The sequence below is a fragment of the Notamacropus eugenii genome, chromosome 7, assembly GCF_028372415.1.
Source record: "Notamacropus eugenii isolate mMacEug1 chromosome 7, mMacEug1.pri_v2, whole genome shotgun sequence".
Taxonomy (NCBI): Eukaryota; Metazoa; Chordata; class Mammalia; order Diprotodontia; family Macropodidae; genus Notamacropus; species Notamacropus eugenii.
The window spans coordinates 47,553,921-47,564,845 of NC_092878.1; the positions used below are offsets into that span (position 1 = coordinate 47,553,921).

At 37.9% G+C, this 10,925-nt stretch overlaps 1 long non-coding RNA gene across 2 annotated transcripts in view; it reads right to left on the bottom strand.

The window, feature by feature from the left end:
• LOC140513146 (uncharacterized) overlaps positions 1 to 10,313 on the bottom strand; it is a 32,995-nt gene extending 22,682 nt beyond the window's left edge. Inside the window, exons 1-2 of one of the 2 annotated variants that reach the window (XR_011970083.1) lie at positions 10,154 to 10,313; positions 4,510 to 4,598 (exon numbers count right to left, since the gene is read on the bottom strand). This is a non-coding gene — a long non-coding RNA (uncharacterized lncRNA). Of the gene's footprint in view, positions 1 to 4,509; positions 4,608 to 10,153 lie in introns of both variants that reach the window. The other variant, XR_011970082.1, reaches the window with a different exon arrangement.
• Between the last annotated feature and the right edge of the window lie 612 nt (positions 10,314 to 10,925).

Genomic DNA, 10,925 nt, shown 5'->3' on the forward strand with positions numbered 1-10,925 from the left:
AATAAGAACCATTCTTCAACTGATAAGTGATCAAAAATATAAATGGTAACTTTCAAAGGAAGAAAGAAGCAATCAAAAGCCATATGAAAAAAATACTCCAAATCACTAATAATTAGAAATATACAAATCAAAACAACTCTGAGAATACACCTCATTCCTCTCTGATAGGCAAAGGTGACCAAAAATTAAAAAGTATTAGAGGATATATTTTTAAAAAGGGCTGGTGGAGCTAAGAATTGGCCTAGCTGTTCTAGAACTGTGCATACTTTTGATCCAGAAATAACCACTTTCAAAGAGATCAAAGAAAGTAGGGAAGGACCCATATATGCAAGAATATTTATAGCAGTTCCTCTTATAATAAAAAAAAAAACAAAAACAAAAAACAAAAACAACTGGTAACTAACTGGGGCATATCCATCAAATCAGGGATGGCTAAACAAATTACAAAACAAAAACAGGAATGCAATGGAATTCTCTTATGATGTAAGAAATTATGAAAGGATTATTTTTTTAAAAACACTGAAGACTTTAGTAAACTATTACAGTGCTTTGAGTAGAACCAGGAAAATAATTTCTAAAATAACATTGTAAAGATAAATTACTTTGAAAGATCTAAGAACTCTGATCGATGCAGTGACCAATCACAATTTCAGGGGACTGTGTTACCTATCTCTTAACAGAAAAGTGAGTCAAAACACTTTTTTGATATGGACTACACAGGAATTTATTTTGCTTGTCTATGCATATTTATTATAAAGTTTTTTGTTTTTCTTTTTTTCCTTCATTTTGGGCAAAAGGAAGGAAGAGAAAATAAATTCTTGTTAAACTGAAAAAAAATTTTAAAGGAAAAGCTAATATGTTTGATGGCAGTCAAGATTCAAAGGGTTTTTGACAGGCTAGCACATAAGACTGAATGTAATTTGATGAAATTTGATAGGGATAAAATGCACTTGCATTCAAAAAATCAATATATCAAATACAGGATGGAGTAGATGTGACTATAGTTCTTAAAGTGTTACAGTTGTTTGGAGAAGGAAGGCATTATGTATGAGTGCTGAAAACTCAAGTAGAGTCACCACTATGATATGGCAACCAAAAAAGCTAATTCAATCTTAGGCAGAGTCAAGAAAAGGATATTGTCCAAAGGGAGGGAAATGATAGTTCCCTGGTATTCTTCCCTGGTCAGATCACATCACTAGTGTTATGTTCAATGCTAGGAATAATTTAGAACAGACTTTAATAAGCTAAAGAGCATCCAGAGTATGGAAGTTAGGATGGTGAAGGACCATGCTTCATGAGGTTGAAGGAACTGAGAATATTACACCTGCAGAAGGGTAGATTTGTCTTTAAAATTTTGAAAGATTTTCAATCACAAGAGGGGTCAGATTTGTTTTGGTTAGCCTCACAGAGAAGAACTACGAAGGATTAAGTTTAGTATAAAGAATAACTTCCTAAGAAGTTACTCCAAAGTAGAATGGGAAGCTTTAAGACACAGTGATTCCCTCATCACTATGGGTCTTTAAGTAAAGATTGAAAAATCTCCTTATCAGGGATGTTGGCAGTAGAGATTCCCATTCAGGTAGACATTGGACTAGTTGGTCTCCAAGTTCCTTCCAAATGAGAGATTCTGTGTACTTCTATTTCCTCAGAAGACTTTAAAAATCTGAAATGGAAACTATGATCATGCTAAGTACCTATAATGAAAAGCAATAAATGAAAAATGCTACAAGAAAGTCATGAGCCAAATGTTGTTGGAGTTAAGAAGAAGAGAATACATTATTTCTGTGTGTGAACAGAAATGAATAGAAGTCCTAGATTGGAATGATGTCAAGAAAAAGAGAGATAAAGGACATTCCAGGGAGAAGAATCTACATGAACAAAGATTCCTAGTCAATAGAGTGCTGTATGAGTCACCAAGGCTGGAATGGAAAAGGCATTTGTTCAATGAAGAGACCATATATTTTGTGAGAAAACAAAATTAACTGCCCCCGGTATCCCCCTTCCAAATTATCCTTGACTTCTGTCCATATGTCTTTTGCTGGTTCTTCATCACTATGGGTATTCCTCAAGAGTCTAGTCTTGGTCTTCTTCCTTTCTCCCTCCTTGCTATCTCCTTTGGTGATCTAATCAGCTCCCAAAGAATCAATTATCAGCTCTTCGATGATAACTCTCAGATCTACTTATCCAGCCCATAACTCCTTTGACCTCCAGCCTGTATCACCAACTGCCTCAAACTAGCATATCTCAAACTGGATGTCCAGTAGACATCTTAATTCAACATGTCCAAAACTGAATTATCTCTCCCTCCAAAAAAAACCCCAAAAAACAAAAACCATCTTTTTCCAAACTTCCCTGTTACTGTCAACAGTACCACCAATCCCACCCCATCTGCATCACTCACATGTGCAACCTATTGCCAAGTCTCATTGTTTCTGCCTTCACAACATTTCTTGCATATGTCCCTTCCTTTCCATTCATTCAGCTGCCACATTCATGCAGACCCTCATCACTTCATACCCAGATGACTTTAATAACCTTCTGGTTGGTCTCCCTCTCTTCCTATTCCAGTTGAAGTTCCAATCAGCTGTTAAAATGATCTTCCTAAAGCATTAGTCAATGTCACCCTCCCACCCCCAAGATTCAATTCAATAAACTCCCCCAACTCCCAGTTTCCTCCAGGATACAATTTAAAATCTTCTGTCATTTAAAGCTCTCAAATGAGCTTTAAAATGAGATCAGTCTGTCTTCTTACACTTGACTCCCCTTCATGTATTCAGTGACCCAGAGTCACTAGCTTTCTTCCTGTTCTTCACACAAAACATTTCATCTTCCAACTCTGGGATTTATTTTTATTTATTTATTTTTACTGGTTATCTCCTTTACCTGGAAAGCTCTCTCTCCTCACGTCTTGTATCTTGACATCCTCCAAGATTCAGCTAAAATTCCACTTTCTTTACAAGGTCTTTCCCAGTGTGCCCCCTGTTCCTCCCCATGGTCCCTATCCCTAGTGCCCTTCTTCTGCAATGATCTCCCATTCATACTGTATTATACCTTGCACATATGTATGTATAGGTTTATATGTGACTTCTCCCATTAGACTGTGAACTCTTTGAGGTTTGTGATTGGTTTTTGTTTGTTTGTGTTTGGGCCCCTTTCATTGCATAATCAATACTTAGCAAAATGCCTGGCTCATAGTAGGTGCTTCATAAATACTTGATGATGACCAATTTAGAGGCAGGTTCATCACCAAGCATTTAGTAAGCATTTTGTGCTAGGCTCTGTGCTAAGTGCTGGAGATGCAAAGGCAGGCAAAAAACAGTCCCTGCCTGCCTTCAAGGAGTTTGTATTTTAATGGTTTATTTAGATAATTAAGGTAATTATCTGTTAATTAAGGTAATTAATTAGGTACCTACAAGGTACATACAGAATACCTGGAAGGTAATCTCAAAGGGGCTGTCACTAACAGCTTGAGCGTAAGGGAGGGAATAGGAAAAGGCTCCTGCTGAAAGCTGGTCTCTATTTTGCTCTCTTTCTGGAAAAATCCAAGCTTTGTTTAAAAAAAAAAAAGGTAAGGAAGTTATTATAATAAAGCCTGGCTCATAAAAATTTGGGGCTACTGGGGGAAGATTCAGTCTGAAGTAGGAGGAAAAGGTAAAGTCTTTCCAGAAATGACAGTGATATGAAAACAAAGGGTATCAATAAAACTGTTTTGAAAAATCTGGGGTGTTTCTAAACACAAAATTAGGATGGCACTTATTACTAAGGTCATTCTGTTTTCCTGACTCTTCTGCTCTGGTCTGAGACTGAGGTATCTCATTACTGACATACTTTCCAGTATATGAGAAAAGAAAAGATTTACAACACTTATTTCCACTGGGCATTCAAACAAGGTCTACTTCTTCAAGACTGATAAAATTTAGAACTAGTCCCTTATTTTTGCTGAATGCCCATCAGCAACTAGGTAGATATGGGAGCAGGCAGGACACAGGGCAGATATTCATAGCCCCTTCAATATATTTAAATGATCTGTTGCTATAGGCTTATCATCTCTCAGCTAAACTTTCTCTCCTCTCATCTTTTTTCCTCCCGTCTTTCTCCCCCATTCAGAAATCATGGACATGAAGAAATATATAGGCTTTGTTTCCAAGGATCTCCCTCCTATAATCCTTGTAAGACTCTGTGACTTTCCTTGGTAGTTGTGTTCTGATGTTGGGAAAAATGGGGGAACCTTTCCCTGGTTTTCCCCTCATTCTCAGTCTGTGAAAGCAAATGAGTCTTTGCCCTTGTCCCCTGTGTGATCCCCAGAAAGAACAGAATGAATGACTAGCCAGAAGAGGATGTGAACAAAACAGTTTGCTCTTAGCAGTTAGTGCCAATACAAGCAGATGTTGTATGTTCAACAGAGTAATACAGCTCCATCTTGGCATTTGCCTTTCCTTCTCCCCTTAGGATAAGATCCTAAAATAATGTTTATAGGACATGGAAGAAAGCTTCTTGGATAAGACTTACCTGCAACACAGCGGGTTACTTAACTGGTCACACTAGTGAGTGGGGACAGTCCTGGAAGAAGTTGCCAGTTTCCTTTGGTATTCCCACCTCTGAAGATTCTCAGAAAGGAAATGGGACAGAATGGTTAGAGATCTTGGAGTCAGGAAGATCTGAGTTCAAGTCCAGACTCTTATTTATTGGCTGTTTGGCACAGCACAAATCATTTAACCTCTTCATGCCCCCAGGAAACTCTGAGTCTAGAAATTGCAGAGCCTGGGCCATGTTGTTCAGTCATTTCAATCATGTCTAACTCTTCATGACCCCATCTGGGGTTTTCTTGGCAAAGATAATGGAGCAGTTTGTCATTTCCTTCTCCAACTCATTTTACAATTGAGGAAAAGCAGGCAAACTAAGTGACTTACCTAAGGTCTTACAGTTAGTAAGTGTCTGAGGATAGATTTGAACTCAGGAAAATGAGTCTCCCTAATTTCAGTCTCTATCCACTGAGCCACCTAGATGCCTGTGTAATACATTTCCCTCCTCTCAAAAGAGAGGTGGGAGAATACTGGTACAAAATGTACCTTTTGTTGCTTAACTTAGCTGTTTTCTTAGTTGGTTCTAATTGATTGCATGTCTTTGCTACAAGGGAAGGCTCATTAATGGTGAGCTGTAAACTTGGAAATCACTATAACTTAACGTTTGTAATTGGTTCTCTCCTAAAGATAATGAAAGACAGTTCCTGGGCAAGCTCTTGTGTAGCGAGAAGCTAACAGAAGCAATGGCAAATGGGAATCAACTCATTAAGAGGAAGCCCTCAATCTGGTACAAGCAGAACCACCTGTGAGCTATTCAGGGAGTTAGGTGTCTCCTGTGAGACAAGGAAAACTCTGGATCTTCCTCTTGTTGGCAAAGGCAAAAGATTATACCCAGAAATAGGATGTGTTTCACATCAGCAAAGGGGAAGGTTTTGGCCTTGATTGACCAAATGATAACCATTCTAGTAAGCAACAGAGCTCCATCCAGGGCTCCTGGTAGAGATCAACAAGGAACTGCAGAAAGAACCCCTAAAAATGAGAGACAGAAAGACAGAGAGACACAGGGCACAGAGAGGTGGGCACAGACAGAAAGAAAAAGAAAGATAGAGACAAAGAGACAAAAAGAGAGGGAGGGAGAGAGGGAGAGGGAAAGAAAGAGGGATGGGGGAGAGAAAGAGGAGGGAAAAACAGGGGTAGAGAGAGGGGGGAGAAAGAGAAGGGGAAAGGAGGAGAGGGAGGGGGAGAGACAGACAGGGGGAGAGAAGGGGAGAGGGAGGGAGGGGGAGAAGGAGAGGGAGAGGGAGAGGAGGAGAAGGAGAGGGAGAGGGGGAGAGAGACAGAGACAGAGACTCAATAATACCTACCAGGAGAACCAAGTTACCGCACACCACTAGGGCAGCTCACCAGGGAAAAAAATTAAATGCAAGCAAAAAACAAGAGCCATTTTCAAAATATCTAAAGGGAACTAAGCAAGAAGAAGAAGAGTCTGCATACCTGGGACTGTAAATGATTGAGAGTTTCCATAGATCTTTGAGTGAAAGTTATTCATTGGAGGGTTTCTATTTTGCTTCCAAGGATTTGTTTTTCTCATTCTTTCTACAAAACTTCTTTTCTTCCTCAATATTGTGAAATGTGTGCTTGCAAGGGGAGTTGGTGGCAGCTCACTGAATGCTGTCAGATGGTGATTTCTCCACATTTTCTAGGTGGGAGCTATGAGCCAGAGGATGGAAAATGTTCAAAAGGGCACCACAGCCTCTCCTGGTGGAGCTTCTGCCACAAGTTTTGAGGAGAGTTTTCTTTCAAGGTGCTACAAATAATTGATCCTCAGCATTGAGTTTTGCCTGAGTACAGTCAGTTTTGTTCATCAGCAATTAAAATGGAAGACCATAGAAACCATTATGGAGTAAATTTATAGAAATTTAAACAGAAAAACCATAAATATAGAATGAGGCACATAATTTCAGACATGATTTCTTTTTTCAGACACTCATTTAGGGTGAATTTAATTGCTACATGAGGACATCTGAGGGTAAGGAGAGTTATTGGGAAACGACTATTTATTTTTAAAAAGCATTAATAAAACTTTTCAAAACAATGTTATAGAAAGACAAAGAAGGTAGAAAGAATGAAAAACAACACTTAGGAGAAAGTTAAAAGAACTAGAAGGAAAAAATATAACACATCTTGCACAAAAATAAGGTGGATTTTTTAAGAGTTTTGTTTCATTTATTTATTCTCTAATTTTTGGATCAGATTTGTGATTTCCTCAGTATATGGAACTTTTTAGAGAGGAAAATCCTTCTACCTTTGCTGGTCCCACCTGCTCTATAATTTATAGTCTTAGAGAGTTGACATGCCATTGAGAGATTAAGCAGATTACCCAGGGTCATAAAGCAAGATTATAGAATTATCCAGAATTATATAAAAATTCCTAAGATTCTGATCTATTTGGGATCACTTGATCTCTCTGATCTCTCAGAGTTGTCTCTCTGTAAAAACATGTTTTTCCTCAATTCAAAACCTTTTACATAAATGGGTACTATTTCATAAAACTCATACACACAAGTTCTAGCACCATTCAAAGTGTGAGATAAACAGAACTCTCTTCTTCCTTAAGGATAATTGATGGGCTTTTCTTGAGACACTTGATTAGCTGTGAAAATTTGACAAAGGCATCTCTAAGCTACACTGAGATAGGAAAAGGCTTTTTTAGATGAGTTTAAAGAGTGACTTTTAAAAATAGGGTCGAAGCAGAGTGCCTTGAACAATTCAGACACTCAAATGCTAGGTGAATGAAATTTCCTTAGCTTTGAATTTTTTTTTTTTTACTATTTAGTCATCTCTATCCTTTTTACCTTTTGAACTGTTAACTCCCTTATAAATTCCTTTTAGCTATAATCTTTTAATTTTTATCGCATGACTGCTTAGGTTGGTGTCTTCAAGGTATGAATATGTCTCAATAAATATTTTAAATTTGTCAGATACAAACTGTCAATTATTTTTCATCATATTACTAATAATAAAATTTCTATAGTGCTAGAAAGGAAGGAAGAAAGAGAAAAAAAGGAAGGAAGGAAGGAAGGAAGGAAGGAAGGAAGGAAGGAAGGAAGGAAGGAAGGAAGGAAGGAAGGGAGGGAGGGAGAGCTTGACAAAGAAAGGGTGGTGAAACTTCAGTACCTTAGTTACACAAAAAAAATATTAGAATGTTTCCCTATGACAGTCCCAACCAATAAAACTTATGCCACAGGAAAGTCAGTGGAAAGAACTAAGGAATATTTAGCCTGGAGAAGACAAAATTGTGGAATTATGTATTGACTGTCAACTTATTTGAAAAGTTGTCATGTGAAAAACTCATTAGAGTTTGTCTGTTTGGTCTGGGAGGCGAAGCCTAAGACCAATGGATGGAAGTTATAGAAAAGCAAATTTTGGTTTAACATAAGAGACAACTTTCTAATACTGCAAATAGAAACGTATTAAAAAGGAAACAATGCCTCAGACAATTACAAGTTCCCTAGTCATCACATCCAAAGAATTGGAAATTGAAGTGATAGTCATCAACTGGGGAATGGCTGGACAAGTTGTGGTATATGATTGTGATGAAATGTGATTATTCTATAAGAAATGACAAGGGGAGTAGTTTCAGAAAAAACTAGGAAAACATGTGAATGAATGCAAAGTGAAGTGAACAGAACCAGTGGAACATATTACACAGTAAAAGCAATATTCTAACAATGATCAACTGTGAAAGACTTAACTGTTCTGATCCCTGCAATGATCCAAGATAAGTCTAAAGGACTCTTGATGTGTGTGTGTGTGTGTGTGTGTGTGTGTGTGTGTGTGTGTGTGTGTGTGTGTGTGTGTGTGAGAGAGAGAGAGAGAGAGAGAGAGAGAGAGAGAGAGAGAGAGAGAGAGAGAGAGAGACAGACAGACAGACAGACAGACAGACAGACAGACAGGCAGACAGGCAGGCAAGCAGGCAGGCAGACACAGAGACACAGAGACAGACAGACAGACAGAGACAGAGACAGAGAGAACTAATAAACTCCCAGTACAAACTGAAGTATCATGTTTTTCACTTTAGGTTTCTTGTTCTGTTTTTTTTTTTTACAACATGTCTAATACAAAAATATGTTTTACATGACTTCACATGTATAGTGGGTACCATATTGCCTGCTTCCTCAATGGGAAGGGGAGGAAATGGAAGGAAGGAGAGAATTTGGAACTCAGGTTCCTCTGAGGTTCCTCCTGGCATGCCTGTGTTTTGTTTGTTTTTAAAGTTATTTAGTTAGTTAGCATTCAGTTATCCAGAAGAAATGGCGTTTTCACTCTGACACATTATACTTAATGGGGATATTTTCTGAATAAATATTTTTTGTTAGCCAAAGTGACACAATCTGCTCTTATACTAGACACCAGAATTAACTGCCTTTTTGTGTAAAAGATTTGAATGTTTTATAAACAAGATGTTGGGGGGGGAGGGGAAGGAAGGAAAAGAAAAAAATCAGCATTTACTCTAAATTCCAGCTCTGAAGCTCTAAGGTTGCCAAACTTTTTTTCCAGATAAATTATATATCAGTTTGCTATAACAAGGAAACCATAATGACGTAGTTACAATTTTTTATAAAACAACTCTAGCCCACTCAAGGTTAACTGTCCAATTTGTTAGTCCATCCAGAAGCTACACCAGTGTAGAATTTAGAGACCGTAGGAAACCACTTCATTAGGACCATATCAACAATTTCAGGGTTTTTTATTTATTTGCTTATTTTAAGTGTAAGGAAGGTTAAGCCAATGATCAGAACTACATTTAGGGATAAATTCATAGTTATCTAGCAATAAATTTCAATTTCAATACCCCTAAATCCTATGATTGATCAGAATACAGTTTTTCTAGTACCAGAGATCTAAAAGCCTTTATTGAAATACTACCCTAGCATGTCATGGAGAAGAAGAGCCATTAATTCATTAAAATATATTTAGTGGTCTTTTTTTTAAAGCATAAGGAAGAGAATTCTTGCCAAATCATATTAGTCTGAAGCAACAAGCCCTGCTGGAGGAGTCCTGCGGTCCAAGTTCTCAAGACAACATTGACTGACAAGGGGCCCAAACCAAGTCTACTTGTGAATTCCATACGTACGGACCTTTGCAATATGCTCTAGTCTTTTAAATCATGAAAGATAGGACCTTAGCTTACCCAAGCTATGTACCTAGTCACATTATCAACTTTATTCATTAATTATCACAATCTAAGTCCATTTAGTCTCTTCAAGTTCAATACTGGCCTTTTACTGGAGAAACTGAGACATATTATTTTTATTTATTCGAGGGATTGCTTACAAATACTAAAGCACTGGCTTATGCCATATATGTGGCCTCAAGCCACCCATAGAGCAAAAAAGCAGAGGCTGTGAGTAATCGGAGTACCAGAAATGCAGCCAGGGCTATCTATGAATAACATCGTCATCACAGATGACCTGTACTAGAATACCAAGCCTTATCACTGTGGAAAGTGCTCAGCATAGTGGCATCACACAAGGTATCTATGGAAGGGAGAAACAACACACTGTCCCCAAGGAGAATTTTCACACATAGGTCAGCATACCAGGGAAAACATACAGTGGCACACTCACTTCCAAGAAATTCCCCCAGAATACAGATACATCCTTCCTAAGTCCAAGGAGTTTAGTTGATCTGCTTCTCCTCCCGCAAATAACCAAGTGCTTCTCAAAGCAGCAAGGATCCAGCCAGTCTAATTATCCATCATTTGGTAGTCAGTGGTTTTTCTTCTCCTCTGGTCGCCCAGTTACCACATCATCCTCACCTGTTGGCAATGACCAAGTAAATCCAAGATACCTGCAGCTAGGTCTACTGTTTTCCTTGTCACTGAGTGCACAGATTAGGAATCAGGAGACCAGAGCTTTGGTTTGATCGTAACCAATGATATAACTGTAATAGAGTCATATAACTTTGGAATCTTAGTGTCTTTCCCTTTCATAAAATGAAAATAATCACTCTTGTTGAGGGATAGAGAGCAGGCAATTACACTGTACACGTGAATACTTTATGAAAACAAAAACATTATAAAATCCAAGTTATTACTATCTCCTTACCCATATATAAGACTGAATTTCCAAGCAGTAAGATACAGAACATTTGCCGTTATGAATTTGTATAGGAAATCCTCACAGTCCTCCAACCAATTAAACCACATGCCTAAACAAAAAGGAATAATATATTCTAATGATATAAAATATATATAACATATTCTAATATATAATATATTCCAAATCTGTGTTCAGAAACCATTTGCTAAAAGACCAGAGGCAGATTGCAAAGTGAAATGGGGTGAGGTACAGGTGAAGCAGCCTCTCTTTACAGAGTCCAATGAGTATAAATGTGTCA